General features: G+C 42.9%; 1 protein-coding gene across 1 annotated transcript in view; it reads left to right on the top strand.

The window, feature by feature from the left end:
• PHEX (phosphate regulating endopeptidase homolog, X-linked) overlaps window positions 1-15,710 on the top strand; it is a 145,503-nt gene that overhangs the window by 877 nt on the left and 128,916 nt on the right. The window lies entirely within an intron of this gene.

Here is a 15,710-nt window from a genome sequence, read left to right as displayed (position 1 = left end):
TATATATATATATATATATTACACATACACTCATTTATACAATAACATCAAGTTCTGCATCACTTCACAGAACATATATGGAATACCTTATAGTTCCTTGCATATTCATACAGACACACTATGGCTAATTGAGGTGGATGCTTAGGCCGTGTGATCTGCAAGCGCGGAGCAGATCCGGACCAGAGCAGGTGCAGACCGGATCAAAACTGCGTCCAATGTATTCCTATGGTATTTTGACCTCCAGTTCACATCGCAGCGTGCGGATCCAGACCAGATCCAGACCGGATGAAAAAAATGCGGCAAGCCCTATTTTACCTGCTCTGGATCTGGTCTGGAACGCATCAAAAACGCATCAAAAACGCATTCAAGTGCCTGAAAGCCCATGTTAAACTTTAAAAATTATTATTATTTTTTTAACCAAAACCGGCCCTAAACGCATCACAAACGCATCCAAAACACGTCTAAAACGCGGCACAACCCACTACACTGCGTGTGCAGAAACCTGACCGGATCTGGTCTGCATTTGGTGTGAACAAGGCCTTAGTCACCTACTAATGAGAGGAAACTGGAGTGAATGATGAACCGCATGAAATTTAGGAAAAACATCTTTCATAAGCAGTTTATAAACCTAATATATGAAAATGATATTTGACATTATATTAATGAGCATGTTAAAACTGTTTATAGTTATTGTTCTGTTAAATGTAAAAATGGTCATGCAGTAAAACGTATACAAAGGTATTTTCCGTAACCTGTTGCATGACAGAATTGCGGTTCATTGACTCTTGAATACTGTGTTGCACAGTCTACTGGAATCGCAAACTTGTGGAAAGAAAATACATAGTTTCATATAGTACTTCATTGCTGACTTTCATGAAGTGTCTGAAATAAATAATGAGCATCAACTGGGTGAGAGGTTGGAAGGTAAATGATGGAAGCAGGAGTGGCTATGCCGAGTACTCTATACAGTAAGTGCAGTGTGAGTTCTAGCATGCTGTTAATATTATAGGTAATTGGGCAACATTTCAGAGGAGCTACTATTGGCACAGCACATTACTGATGCAGTGCAATGGTATGTCCAAAGTTACCCAAGCACATTATAATCTGATTGTACAATCTTCTTTAGATATACAAAAAAAAACCTGTAATGTGAAGATATTCCTGATTGTATACAAATGTAATGGATTGTTTCTTTTTTTGGGGATTGTTCCTTACAATACATACTTATTGACTAATCCAAAAGATTGTACAGATTCTAAATCAGATTATAATGTATGTGGCAACCTTTCGGATGTCACTTGGCGTGCCCATGAATATTCTAAAAGTTGGAAGCGATATGACAATTTGTTGATTTATTATCTTTTAGCAACACTACAAAAGCTATAGAATTTTGTAGAAGCTAGAGTATAACAACTGAAAACAAACTGTAGCAGTTTCCTAATATTAACGTAGGTTTAAACCCTAAAAGAGTGACATTTCGTTTTCTAAAGCAGTGTTAAACATACATGTCGTTTTTTGTTTTTTTTAAATATAAAATACAAGTTTTTACACTTTATTTTGAATCCGTTGTTGCATTATAGTGCTGCTGCTCTTCTGAAGCCTCTTAGCTGCATGGCATATCTCAGTGTGATTCTCGATGGCACCCGTTTGAAGGGACAGTACCTCTTTTGGAACCAAATCCCTGTTTCCTCCTTAATTGTCCCACTTTTTGGACAGATGTGTAGACTTTTCAAAGAAATGCCGAAATGCAATACTTAAAGAAGAACTCCAGGACATGTAAAAAGTAACCCTTGCTGTGGGTCTACCCCCACAATGCAAGGGTTAACTGCTTATTTTGGTTTAGTGGCTAAAATAAAAAATGCTCACCTGATCTTCGGTCCCACTTGGCTGCTAGAACAGTCCCCGCAGGCTTTTCTCCCCTTGGCTCTGGTGGTCTGAGGGCCCGTGACATCATCACATCTAATGCAGCTGCATTAGGTGTAAGGATGCCAAGATACATAACACAACCGTAGGGGAAGGGGGAGAGAGGAATCTCTCACTGCCGCAGGAACACGGATCGCCTTTATTTTAGCCCCTAAACCAAAACAAGCAGCTACCGCTTGCAGTGTGTGTGTATGTGTGTGTGTGTGTGGGGAAAGGATTCATTTTTATATTTCCTGGAGTTCTTCTAAAACTCCCAAAGTGTTACACTGCACTAAACCTTTCACACAAACCCTTTTATTTTCAAATTTGTTTTTAATGGTGTCAGCAGTAGGTCATCTCTGTGCAAAGTGTGTTGAAATGGCCATCAGAAATCTGGGTGACAGGGTGACAATGCAAGAGCACAATTAGGAGACAGGGATACAGCGTTGTCACCAGAGTTGTACAGTAAGAACATACTTTGGAAATTACATTCTGATGTTAAAGTTTATTATGTGCTTGTTCATACCATGTTTGCTGAGCTTTGTGCTTTGTTTTTCTGCACATTACCACACATGTATGGAGTATACAAGAAACATGGAAAGCAATTGTTTTCTATGTGTCCTGTTCACATGATACATGTGCGGTCGTGTGCAGAAAAACAACAAACATGGTGGAAACAAGCCTTAAATGAGCTTTTAGTGATTGGGGTTACATATACTTAGACTGACAGATTCTCACCCTTGTTCTCTCAGAAAAAAACATGTGCATCATTTTTATGGGCTGCTTATGAAAACCTCTCCACACCAAGAAACACATGTTTACACCAAACAACTAATTGGTTTAAGGTCAAGTAAGCAATTCCTCTTTGCCTAGTAGGACATTTGAAGTGGACAGATGTCCAATAATCTGGTTAACACATAGTAAATCAGCTCCGCGGGAATAGTTGACACATTGAGTTAGTCTCTAAACATCATCTAAACAGCCACTGAATAGTAGTTTACAGTAGAATAGAACCGATAATAATGCAATGTCTTTGCTCATGGAAAGTAATAGCTATTGTACAAACTCTTCAGCCCGCAGTGATAAAAGTGTCAGCCCATTGCAGCTACCTATAGTATGTGTGCTATTGTGCTCTTCTCTGCCTATTTGTGATGTATCTTATTGCAGTTTAGTAATATTCACCGGAAATCAATCTCAAAGTATCACTGAAGAAAACCTGTGCTGAGAGAGTTAAATAGGTTGCTATTACTAGTTGCTTCTGCTTTTAGTATTTTTTGAGTCACAGACTTGGTACATGTATTATTGTTATAGATATTTATATAGCGCTGATACTTTACATAGTGCTTTACATTTGGCACATTCACATCAGTCCCTGTACTTACAAGGGAGCTTACAATCTAAGGTTCCTTTCTCATATATGTACATACTAGGGCCAATTACCTACTAGTATGTCTTTAGAGGAAACCCATACAAGCACATGGGGTGTTCTGACCAGAATTCAGGATGCAGTTCAGGACAGTAAGACTGCATTCAGAATGTCTGTTCTGTATTTGTTTCAAGTCATTTAGAATGAGCTGAAACCATAAGACCAGCGTGACAAATAGTGAACAATGAGCCAACTGGTCAAAGTTTGGTTCACAGGAGATTCAGAAACCAGGATGAAATCTGCTAAACCCAAACATAGCTTTGAACCCTACTGAAGTAATGTAGCAGAAGTAGTGCTACTACTGCTAAAGGACATAGCACCAATTATGCCATGTCCCCAATTATGCAGTTCATAGAAAATGATTATGCAAAAAATGATTGATAAAACGTACAAGTGTTTTTTTATACCACTATTTCCCCTTATACTGGCTTTTTAAAATAACAAATGCAATAAATTTGAGGCTATATGAAAGTTTTAGTGTAGTATAAAACTTTTGGTAGTTAAAACATTTTTTTTTTATAAAGGTCTATACATCAGGCAAAAAAGAGGGACAACTGGGGAGAATTGATTGACAAAGGATTTAGTTCCAAAAGAGGAACAGTCCCTCGAGATCAATGGCATTCTCAACATGACTTCCATCACTTTCTTCATGTCGGTTCCTTTTGTTTTTATTTGCTTTTCTCCAAATGGCTGTACAGCCGACTAATGTAATTAGTTACAGTAGCGGTCACTTGACTGAGGTAGCATAGATGTCCGCATTCTTCACTTAACCATTGTATCAACATGAACTAGGTTACAGCAGAATCTGTTGATCTATAAACAGTTCAAAAGGTGACATAAATGCAGTCACATGGTACTTATATCACATTCTTAATCTGTCCACAGATATCAGAGAGCAGATGGCACAATTGTCTGCTAATCTTTATTTCAAGATGTACTAACAAAAGTGGGCTGACCAAAAAGGGAAAGGTTGGAGATATAGGGACTTAGATTGTAAGCTCCCTTGCCAGCACTATATAAATACCTGTAATAAATCAATATAATAAACAATGCTAAAGAAGAATCTAAAACATGTGCGATAATCCTTCACATTCCTCAAACTTTCACAGAGTAGTATGGAGGAAATGACAGCAGGCAGTATACGCAGGAGAGGAGTGTGGAGGATTTGGCAGAAGAGTAGTATGTAGGAAATTACAGCAGGTAGTATATCCAGGTGAGGAGTGCAGGGGGTGGAACAGCGGGCAGTATGTGCAGGGAGGAGGTACAGAGGATATGACAGCAGGTAGTAAGGGCAAAACAGGATTTTGGATAGTATGATCAGAGTCAGTATGTGTAGTAGAGGAATGTGATGGGTATGCCACCAGACAGTATGTGCAGGAGAGAGGTATAGAGGTTATGTCAGCAGGCAGTTTTGGCAGAAGATAATTTTAGATTGTAGGATGGGAGGCAATATGTGCAGGAGAGGAATACCCAGTGTATGGCAGCAGGCAATGTGCAGGAGAGGAGAGCAGGGGTATTATGGGGGGAATTATGTGCAGCAGAAGAGTGCAAAGGGTATTACAGGCGAAAATATGTGCAGGAGAGGTTCATGCTTTCACTGTATATGTTATGTACAGTATATGGGTAGCTGTGCTAACGCTCAATCAGTACATACCCATATATATATATACAGCGCCGACGCTAGCGTAGGGTAATGCAAAGTGCAGAGGTCTCTGACATCTATGTTAAACCACTGACCTCTGCACTCTACGTTACTGATCTCTGTATTGCTGAATTCTGTACTGTGCATCACACCACTGGCCTCTGTACTCTGTAATGTGGATCACACCGCTGGCCTCTGTAATGTGGATCACACCGCTGGCCTCTGTACTGTGGATCACATTGCTGGCCTCTGTACTGTGGATCACATCGCTGGCCTCTGTACTGTGGATCACACCGCTGGCCTCTGTACTGTGGATCACATCGCTGGCCTCTGTACTGTGGATCACATCGCTGGCCTCTGTACTGTGGATCACATCGCTGGCCTCTGTACTGTGGATCACATCGCTGGCCTCTGTACTGTGGATCACATCGCTGGCCTCTGTACTGTGGATCACATCGCTGGCCTCTGTACTGTGGATCACATCGCTGGCCTCTGTACTGTGGATCACATCGCTGGCCTCTGTACTGTGGATCACATCGCTGGCCTCTGTACTGTGGATCACACCGCTGGCCTCTGTATTGTGCGTCACACCACTGGCCTCTGTATTGTGCGTCACACCACTGGCCTCTGCACTCTGTGTTACTGATCTCTGTTTTGCTGACTTCTGTACTGTGCGTCACACCACTGGCCTCTGTACTGTGCGTCACACCGCTAACCACTGTAGTGTGCATCACACCGCTGGCCTCTGTACTGTGCATCACACCACTGGCCTCTGTACTCTGCGTCACACTGCTAACCTGGTGGGGTTTGGGCAGGGTAGGGTTTAGGTGGGACAACTGGTGGCGGGTAACTCTTAAGGCCTGGCTAGCAGCTCAGAACTTGACATTTTGAGCCCTGGTATAAATCATTTTACTAATATCTTCTTGTGTCTTTTCTTCATATTATTCTCCATTACTGTAGGATGTATAATGAATTGCTGGGATTTGTAATCCTCTATAGCTAACAGCAATACTCTGCATTGCTGTCTAATGTATTTTTGGGATTTGTAATCCTCTACAGTTGGCGGATTCTGCATTGTTGCATACTATATTGCTAAGATTTGTAGTCCTCTATAGTTGGTGGTATTCTGCATTGCTGCATAATGTATTGCTGAGATTTGTAGTCCCTCTACAGCTTGGAGTCAGTGGCAGAACTACCAGGGTCACAGCTGCTGCCAGGCCCTGGTGCTCCACTACTGACTCCAAGCCGTAGAGAGACTACAAATCACAGCCCGGACAGGAGGAAGAGGACCCCGGTGACTGTCGCCATTTCCATAAAAAGGCCCACCAAAATCCTCAGCATCAGGCCGTGATTCTGTTAATCCGGCCCTGCCCGCCAGGCAACCGCAATGTAGCAAACCAGCGGCAGAATTATTTCTTCTTTAGCCCTGTTGTCAGAGCCAGCAGGAGCAGGGCTGAAGAGAAGGAGAAGGTTGGTTGAGGGTAGGTTGCGGAGGGGGTTGGAGGCGGTTTGGGGGGCCCCATACTAACTTTTGCTATGGGGCCCTGTGATTTCTAGTTACGCCCCTGATGCCATCGACACAAGCCTGAAGCCACCTGACACAGGCTCTTAGAGTTTACATAAAGTATGCTTTAAAAAAGTACTCCAGGAATTTTTTTATTAACCCTTGCAGTGGGACATCCCCCGCATTGCAAGGGTTAAGTGTTCATTTGTGTCAAGGTTAAAAAAAAAGTTAGACTTACCTGAAGCTCCGAGCTGGCTTCTTCTTAGACCGTTCTTTCCAACGTCTTCCCCTTTCTCTACAGTGGCCTATGGTCCCGTAAATTATAATGTCTATACACAGTGTATAAACGTGAGGATGCTGCAGGGCGGGGGAGACAGACTGGAGGGAGCGCTGTAGCAGCTAGCTGGCTTGGAGCTTCGGGTGAGTATAAGTTGTTACTTAATAACATGTTATTTTAGCACCTAGACACAAACAAGCACTTTACCCGTGCAGTGCGGCGGTAGTGTCACTGCAAGGGTTAATTTTAAAACATTTCTGGAGTTCTTCTTTAAGAAAATGTTCCATATGTTCCAAGCATAGACATTTATGTCATATAAGGCACAAGGGGGGCACTCAACCACACACCTCCATCACCAAATGGTAAGACATATATTTAAAAAAAATATTTTTAAGGAATGCTGTGTGAATAGGAACACATAACAAACATATAGTGGGGGTTTCTCAAATATAACTGCAAAAGTGGCAATGCACTTTAAGGAGTGTATTTATAAACAATAGCCATTCGTCTTGCAGAATTGCATGTACAGCCATTCTGTATGGAGGCAAAAACGTATGTTATGGTACACTTTCTTTCCAGGTTGAATGCAATGTCAGGTAAATATGGACCCATTATTGCCTGCATATGTTGTTCTTAGAATTTCTCACATTAATAGACAGTGGTAGGATAATGGAATGTACTTCATGAAACTAGAATACTGTATTTGTAATAGGGCTATACAGGATTTATCTGTGTTTTTCTTAGTTATTATATTTTATTATATTTTTGTAATTTTAATGAGTATATTTCATGACTTGCTGCAGGGGTGTCACAAGGAGGGTGCGGCCCGCACCCGGGTGTCACCATTGCAGGGGTGACACCAAAATGACTGAGAGTCATTTTGGTGTCACCCCCTCTAAAAAGTCAGGCACTCAGTCATGGGCCGAGAGCCCGACAGTGTCAGGAGAGAGGAGGCGAGATACCTCATCCCGCCGGGTGAAAGTCCCCTCCTCTCTCTGCCGGAGTCCATCATCAAGATGGCCGCCGTCAGGTGTCAAGCAGATGGCCGCGCATGCACGATGACATCATCCCACATGCGCGAGGTGACGTCACGCGCATGCCGCATTGACGACACGGTGGGGGGGCTAGAGAGCGGGTGACACCGGGTGTCCCGGGCTAGAGACCGGGTGACACCCGGCCTCGGGACGCCCCTGGCTTGCTGTAAAGAGAAGTATACAGATGTGTCACCCTGCACGCTTTACAGCATCTAGGACCAGTAACAATAGTGGTGCTCGTATTGATAATCATGGATGGTGCTGTGCACATCAAGTTGTAGAAAGTGAGGATCACCAGCACTGAGAAGATAACATGCAAATCTTAGTGTTCATTTATTTAAACAAATCGTCACATACTGTATATCACATAGCCAATGCTGTAAAGAGAGACGATGGGAACTTATCTGACAGATATACAACAGGAAAGGATACATTGAGAAGCTTTGTATAATTCTATTTAGACTGATGCTCAAGAGGTTAGCATAAATATTGACCTTCTGCTCTCTAGTGAATACAGGATAATGTCCCAGCACCATTTACTTGGAAATACAAATCCGAGGCACAAAGATCCCAGGGATTGGTACTTTTCTCTGGATGTTCAGAATGAAGGGGACCAGTCACTTTAATTGACATTTTAGATATTTTATTGCAGTAGCGCATAGGGACATAGGAAGGAAGGTGGAAGGAGCATAGGATACCCGTACATTCTAATTAAAACAAAGTTCTTGGTCTCCTGCATGTCTTTCTACAATTCTGGGTCCCTCTCTCACAGGGCTATACTGGCTGGACTCTTACATTTAAATGTGTCTCCTTGACTACTGAGGTTCAAGTGGTATCTCAGTCTTAGAATTCAAGGCAGAGCAACAAAGGAAAGGTTTCTGTGTTGCTTTTCCAACTCACTCAGTCAGTCACTCAGCACTTCCATGTGAGAGGCAACTGCAGTCTGCTTCCTCTAGGCCCAAATAACATTCCATGGTAGCCTGTATCTTCAAATGAGCCCTCCTTGCAGCATCCCACATCCCTAGGATACCTAGGACTAGAGATCCTATGGGGGACAACTGCAGTCTTCTTCCTCTATGCCCAGATAGAATTCCATGGAGCCAGCATCTTCAAAGGAGTCCTCCCAAGAAGGTGGTCCTTACAGCTTCCCAAATCCCTAGACCATAAGGCCTGAGAACAAGCCAAGTGCTAAAGCAATATCCTCTCGAACAAAGCTCAGGAGGGAAGACCATGGGTCAGGAAGTGCCTCAAATATTTTAAAACACTCCCATCATGCACCAGCCCCTCCCCCCAAGCCTGTTGATTGGCCAGATATTAAACATTCTTACACAGAAAGTTATCTCTAGCACACCCTGCTGGAGAGCACAGCGAGTGGCCAATACGATACTTGTGTCTTTTTTCAACCTGACTAATTATGTAACTATGATACACTCCATGCTTCGTGAGCACTAGCCAGCTCACAGCCAAGCTGACTAAAGCTGTCCATACACTGCTCAAATTTCATCCATGTCCTACTGCCTCGGCTGAAACTCTAGCTGTGTGGCTATGCTGGCGCTACCCAGCTCAACAAAAGTAAATTGCTTAATTGACAGTTTTGGAAGTAGCTGGTTGTAAAATTATCAGCCAAACAGTGACTGCAACCAATCAGCTGCACTGTTCATGTATTCTGACAGTGGCATGTGCTGGCTGTCAGTATACAATAGCTTGTAGGGGAGATTCACCCATTCATGCTGTTCAGCATGGATGGTGGAGTCTGCTAGCTACACTGCCCAACCTATAAGTGTATGGCCAGTTTAAAACTCACTACAAGGTCACAAAAATACAGAAAGAGAATTTGGAGAAATACCACATCCCTTACATTCGTAAAACATACACACAGTGATATTTACAGTGTTTATGTGCAGAGATATTACAACACAAAATAACTTGTAGTGTGTGCGTTCATGCCGTAAATCTCGATAAAAATGACGTATGATCCAGTCTGCATTTTCTGGTGATTTATTATTGATATAACAACAGTGGACACATTGAGCGCTATGTACAGAACAAGTCTGTGTTCCCCTAATAAATCCAGCAATCCATTATTTGTATTTACTAGTCAAAATATGCTAAAATATTAAATGGCTTATTTATTCTATGGAAAAGGAATTCATTCCAAGCAATGGGAACCACTCAGAGGTCCATCGGATATAAATGTAGGGTTAACACGGTCCTTTTGGCTTGGAGTAGAATTCTCCGCTTTTGCACTGATTTGTGGCAGGTTTAAGGTATAAAAAACAAGAAATAGAAATGAGCATGTGATCACTCTGCTCATCAAATAGTTATTAATAAATTCCTTTTATTCTGTTTATAAACTGCCTAGAAAAAAAAAATTATAATCTAAGCTACAAAGACACGCCTGGTGCAGATTTTGTCACATGTACAACAGCCCATTAAAATTAATGGTCTGCCCTACGACAAACGTGCACAAAACGTGTGTTCATGCACATTGCGAATGTGAATGGGGCCCCTATATGTGACAGAAGATTGCAATGAAAGGTATTTTTTAAATTTACATACAGGCTTTAACTAACAAAAACAAAGCTGAACTGTGCTTTGGCCATACAGGGCAAAGCAAGAGGTGTTTTTCAAAGTGGACCTTTACCCCCTTTGTCTAAAAATCACATCAGCATACATCTTTTCGTGCTGATAGGAAATCATTTTACATTAATTAGCTAAACAAATATATTTTTATTTTACTTACAATTGCTTATCTACTTCCCGGTCCACTTTGGCACAAATTATGTAATCATGCCCAAGTTTTGCATCCTGGGAAGGTTACATCAGCAGAGCAATGCTGGGAAATCTCATCTGTAATCTCATGAGATCTCAGGTAAAGGCATTTTCATCCCCAGAGATGTGTACGGTCACATGTCCTAGTCACATGTACCAGAGTTCTAGGAAGTAAAGGGAGATCTAGTAACCCGCCCTTAGTTAAAATGGCCACTGTCAAAAGACTGGGGAAAAAGAAGAAAATAAAAATAAGGTGTGCAAAGAAAAACAAAAGCCTGCAATTATCTAGAAGTATGTGTTTCTAGATTGCTATTACTGAACATTTCTAAAGTTGTGTTTGTTGTTATTTTGAAGATATAAGTAAAAGGTTCCTCTTTGATGCCCTTTCCTCAGCAGCCCTTACCTTTGCCGTCCCATCACTCTGTTTAGCCATCAAAAACATCAACTTGGCACTTCTTGGTAAGTAGGAGCATGTGACTCCCTCCCCTTCCTCTTATGTGATAGGAATGGTGCTTGGGGATTGGTGTGGTACTGTCACATGGGCTCAGGGACAAAATCCTTAACTCAGTGTGAGCTCCACCTTGAGTGATTTAGAGCTTACGCATGGTTTCCTTTTCTCATTATAATGGATCAGGAGATTTCCTTGGGATTTGGATTGAATACAAACTTTATAAATCATTTTAATAGAGCTTTAAAATCCCAGCACTTTTAGCTTCCATTTTCAAATAAATCATCAGCACTTATTCTGGGTGTGTCTGCTTTGCCCCAGTTTACACATATCCTGCATGTTGAGTAGTACACTAGCAGCGGACTAGCATTGCCCCTAACTAAATGTCTTTATGTCACAAGTAAGCCTTTGCTTTAAAAATGGCTAAAATGATTATCTTTCCCACCAAGCAGAGCATCCAAAACCAAAATGCAAGCACAGACAAGTGGCCATTGAAATGGCTTATTTATTACAGTATTGTGTGTTTTGACTGACTCCTTGAATTAATAGCCAGTGTAAGGGGACAATACTAATTGTCTCATGTGTGGCTCTGGGAAAGGAACTGCAAACCATACCACTGGCAAGGCTCCAGCTTTGAAAGTTAAAGTGACACCAAACTCAGGAGTTAAATCTTAAAAATACATTCAAGTACCTTAACTATTAACAAAAATGTATCCTATTTGTGTATCACTTAGCTGTAGATCCTCAAATCATCTCTGAATTGGTGCGGACACTGTCCTTCCTTCTGGAGGGTGACTACTTTTGTTCCCCATGGTCCCTGTGCTACTGTAAAGTAGTCACCACTCCAAGTTCACTCCCGTGATGGACTACAATCTCATGTTTAGTTTACTCATTTGTATTGAGTGAGTCTATCACGGGAGGGAGCTTGTAGTGGTGGCTACTTTACAACATACACAGGTCCATGGGGAACAAAAGTAGCCACCCTCCAGAAGGAAGGACAGTGTCAGCAGTAATTCCGAGATGATTTGAGGATCTACAGCCGAGTGATACACACATAAGATACGTTTTTGTTAAAGGAGAACTATGGGGTCAGTGTTTTTCCCCATAGTTCTCCTTAGGGTAACGGGAGGACACAAACTAGCGTCCTCCCGTTACCCTAAGCTCAGTATACCGCAAGCTGCAGCTCGCGGTATACTGAGACGCCGCAGCCGGAGCGGATCCCGACGTAGATGACGGGATCCGCCCAGCTGCGTGAGTGACAGCTGGCTCTGCCTATCTAGAGGCAGAGCCGGCTGTACCCGCCCCCTCCCCCGTCCGTTCCGCCAGTCAGCGCTGGCAGATCGGAGCGGGGAGAGGGGAATCCAGCCCCTCCCCTGTCACGGCAGAGAGCCGTGACAGGATCGAGAGGTGAGCGAACCTGGTATGTGTTCGCTCACCTCCCGATCTACTGAGCCGACCTGTGACAGTCTCATTGTCACAGGTCGGCTAGAACTATGAGGTGAGTGGAAATCACTCATCTCATAGTTCTCCTTTAATAGTTAAGGTACTTGAATGTATTTTTACGATTTAACTCCTGAGTTTAGTGTCACTTTAACACTAAAGCTAGCCATACACAGCCAGTCCCGCATGGGCTGCACCAGGGAAATCACTTAAATCCACCACGCTAAATAGTGTGGAAGGAGGAATATTCCCTGCTGGCTATTGTATTTAGACAGCTGCAGCACCCATTCCATTTTTCAATTGACTTTTGTGGAGCTGGGTGGTGCCAACAGGGATCGTCTCGGCTTTAATAGCCTTGACAGACCTGTGCACTGCCTTCCGGTCAAAAAAAACACAAGACTGAAACAGCTGCATGAGCTTATTTGCTGCTTTAGAATACCTGAACAGTGACCTTTAATTTTTCAATTGACTTATGTGGAGGCTGTTGGTGCCGACAGGGCCACCCATGGTTTGATAATGGCTGATTTAAGGGCTGTATATGGCCAGTTTCAAAGAACAAGCAATCTTTAAATGCCCATGGTGTGTTTAGACACCAATTTATTATATCCTCAAACAGTTACTTTTAGGGCTATGCGATCCAGTGCGTTCTGGCCAGCATCGGGCCAGAATGCTTGAGGCTGGTGTGAACTAGCCCTTAAGGCAGCCAACTATCAAGGTTGTGTGTGCTTTTTTCAGCTCTCAAATGAACTTTCAAGCCCTCAAATGGATTGGTGTCATAGCCAATCACATGTACAGCAGCATGGCAACTGCAATCCAAATAGATGCCAAGATGGCACTTTCCTTGGCTGTTGTGTTTAGGAAGTTGTAGTTCTGCTTTAATACCTTACTCTGCAGCCTTTTTCTTGAATTTTCAAGCACCTGATTAGTGGTTCTGACCTCTTCCAAGCACGAAAATGTGTAGATTAATGGTAGTCATACAGGGCTAGATTTCTCTCATTCAGCAGTTACACAAAATATAGCACCCATAGCTCACTGACTGCTTTCATTTCTCATATGCAATGCAGGTAACAAATAGATGTAGTCACAGATCACTAGGATTTTACCAATATGGATGGTATGTTTAGGAAATCTAAAAATGTAAAATAAAACAAAATGATTTCACCCAGTGTGTTCACTGAAACAGGTATGTGTGGGGATTTTAGTGTCCTGTCTGTGTAGCTGGTCTTTGGCCTTGCTTTGCATGCAATAGTCTTTTGATAAATGACCCTTATTGTGGCATTTCTATGCCTGTCAAAATATTTTTTCAGTCTCTTGAGGCGTGACTGACCCTATCTGAAGTAATGTAGCAGATAATCAGGCTTTGTGACAGGAAGTGCTCTTCAGAAATCACATCAAACGCACCACACATGACAAGAGCTTTATGCATGGCTATGCAGAATCTGTGCCAGGCTGAGGTTCACACAGCAGAAAACAACAGAGCCACATTACTGCCTACAATTACATTTCCCTGCTAAATGTTTTCCTGTCTCTGCACCGCTTAGTCCGTGTTACATTACGGCTGTGACCCCATCCCGCCATCTCCTCATGAGACTAATTACTGTATAACAAATCTTGTTTGTTGATGGGACATAAGTGTGATTTTGTTCTTGCTTCTGTCACATATGCTACAAAATTGCCAAGTGTTTGTTTCCAGGAACAGACCCTCTTTTTTTTAGCAAATTTATGTTCCTCCTGATTTTTTAAATACTGGTCATCTAGATTAGCCTTTCTTTTTTTTTTGTCATGGCACCCTTTAAAAGTATGCAAACTCTTGAGGCACCTCGGTCTAAAATATAAGAATTAAAAATTTAGAAATTTAAAAAAATAGCGTGGTTCCCCCCAAAATCTTGCCCTTATCCTAGATAAGGGTCTGATATGCAATTTAAGGAGGGACCCCCTTGCACAAAATAGCCTCCCAAAACTATTTTGAGATCCCCTTCATATCAGAGTACCCCTTTCACATGGGAAGGCCCCCCTTCCCATAAATAGCCCCCTTCCTATCAGAATCGCCCCTTTTACATTAGAGTCCCTCCTTTCCATCAGAAGCCCCTTCACATCAGAGTGCTCAGTCCTTCTTTAACATATGTGTCCTAGGGCGTGGCCAGCAGCCTCATGCAGTCCGGTGTGTGCCGAGGAGCTCTCTCGCCATTGATCCTGATATTAACCTGTCAGGCTTCCCTACCTTTCCCTCACTGGCTTGTTGCTTTGGTGCCACAGACACCCACGGCCTTCTCTCTGAGTCGCGGGACTCCATTCTGCTCCGGGGCGATGTCCAAGAAGAAGATGAGGCCACCGTAAATGTGAGTACTGCTCCTAAAGCCACCAAGGGCCCCAAACCACCTAAGGCCAAGTCCAAATCGGCTGAACCCACCATTGTGGATGTCTTTTCGGCTGTGCAGCTATGCAATACCGCACTGTCCTCCATAACAGACTAGGTCCAGGGGATGAGAGCAGACATCTCCTTTATACGCCATGATCTGCAGAAAGTACGGGAATGCACATCTGCCCTGGAAGGTAGAGTTAGTGATCTGGAAGATTCTACATCCCCTTTGATCACTGATGTCAAACAGGCACCGCATAATATATCTAGGAACACCCTGAAAGCAAATGACTGAAAACCGGTTACGCCGCAATAACATCCGTGCTGTCGGCATGCAAGAGCGTGCTGAAGGTGCCAATGCCACTGATTCTTTTTAAACTTGGCTGTGTGAGGTCTTTGGAAAGGAATATTTGTCCCCCTTATTTGCTGTGGAAAGGGCTCATAGAGTTCCATCTCGACCTCTCCTACATGGAAACCCCCCTAGACCCTTGCTGATCCGGCTTCTCAATTATTGTGACAAGGTTCTGTCAATACTCTGCTGGAGGAGGAATCTGTTTTTTGCCAAGCAGGTCTTTTGGATGGAAGGGGACGCGGTAGGCAAACTCCTGGCTCAGATAGCTAGAGCTCAACAACCTCCTACTTACATTGGTGCTTTCTCTATCTCTGTCCCATTTCAGATGACACCTGGGAAGATGTTCTTCAAGGGGTTACTCAGGTTTCACTGTCCCCTACTCACAGATTGACACAATTGTTTATTATCCATAGAATATATCGTAACCCTGAATTTTTATTTCGTATCGGGCTTGGGGCTGACTCTCATTGTCCCAAATGCAGTTTCCATCGTGGCTGCCTGATTCATATGCTCTGGAGATGCCATAACCTGGTACGGTACTGGGATAAGGTTCT

Source organism: Nanorana parkeri, unplaced genomic scaffold (assembly GCF_000935625.1).
Source record: "Nanorana parkeri isolate BGI_ZX_2015 unplaced genomic scaffold, ASM93562v1 scaffold577, whole genome shotgun sequence".
NCBI lineage: Eukaryota > Metazoa > Chordata > Amphibia > Anura > Dicroglossidae > Nanorana > Nanorana parkeri.
Note: the sequence above shows the minus strand (reverse complement) of the source record. Positions and strands in the feature narration are given on the sequence as shown.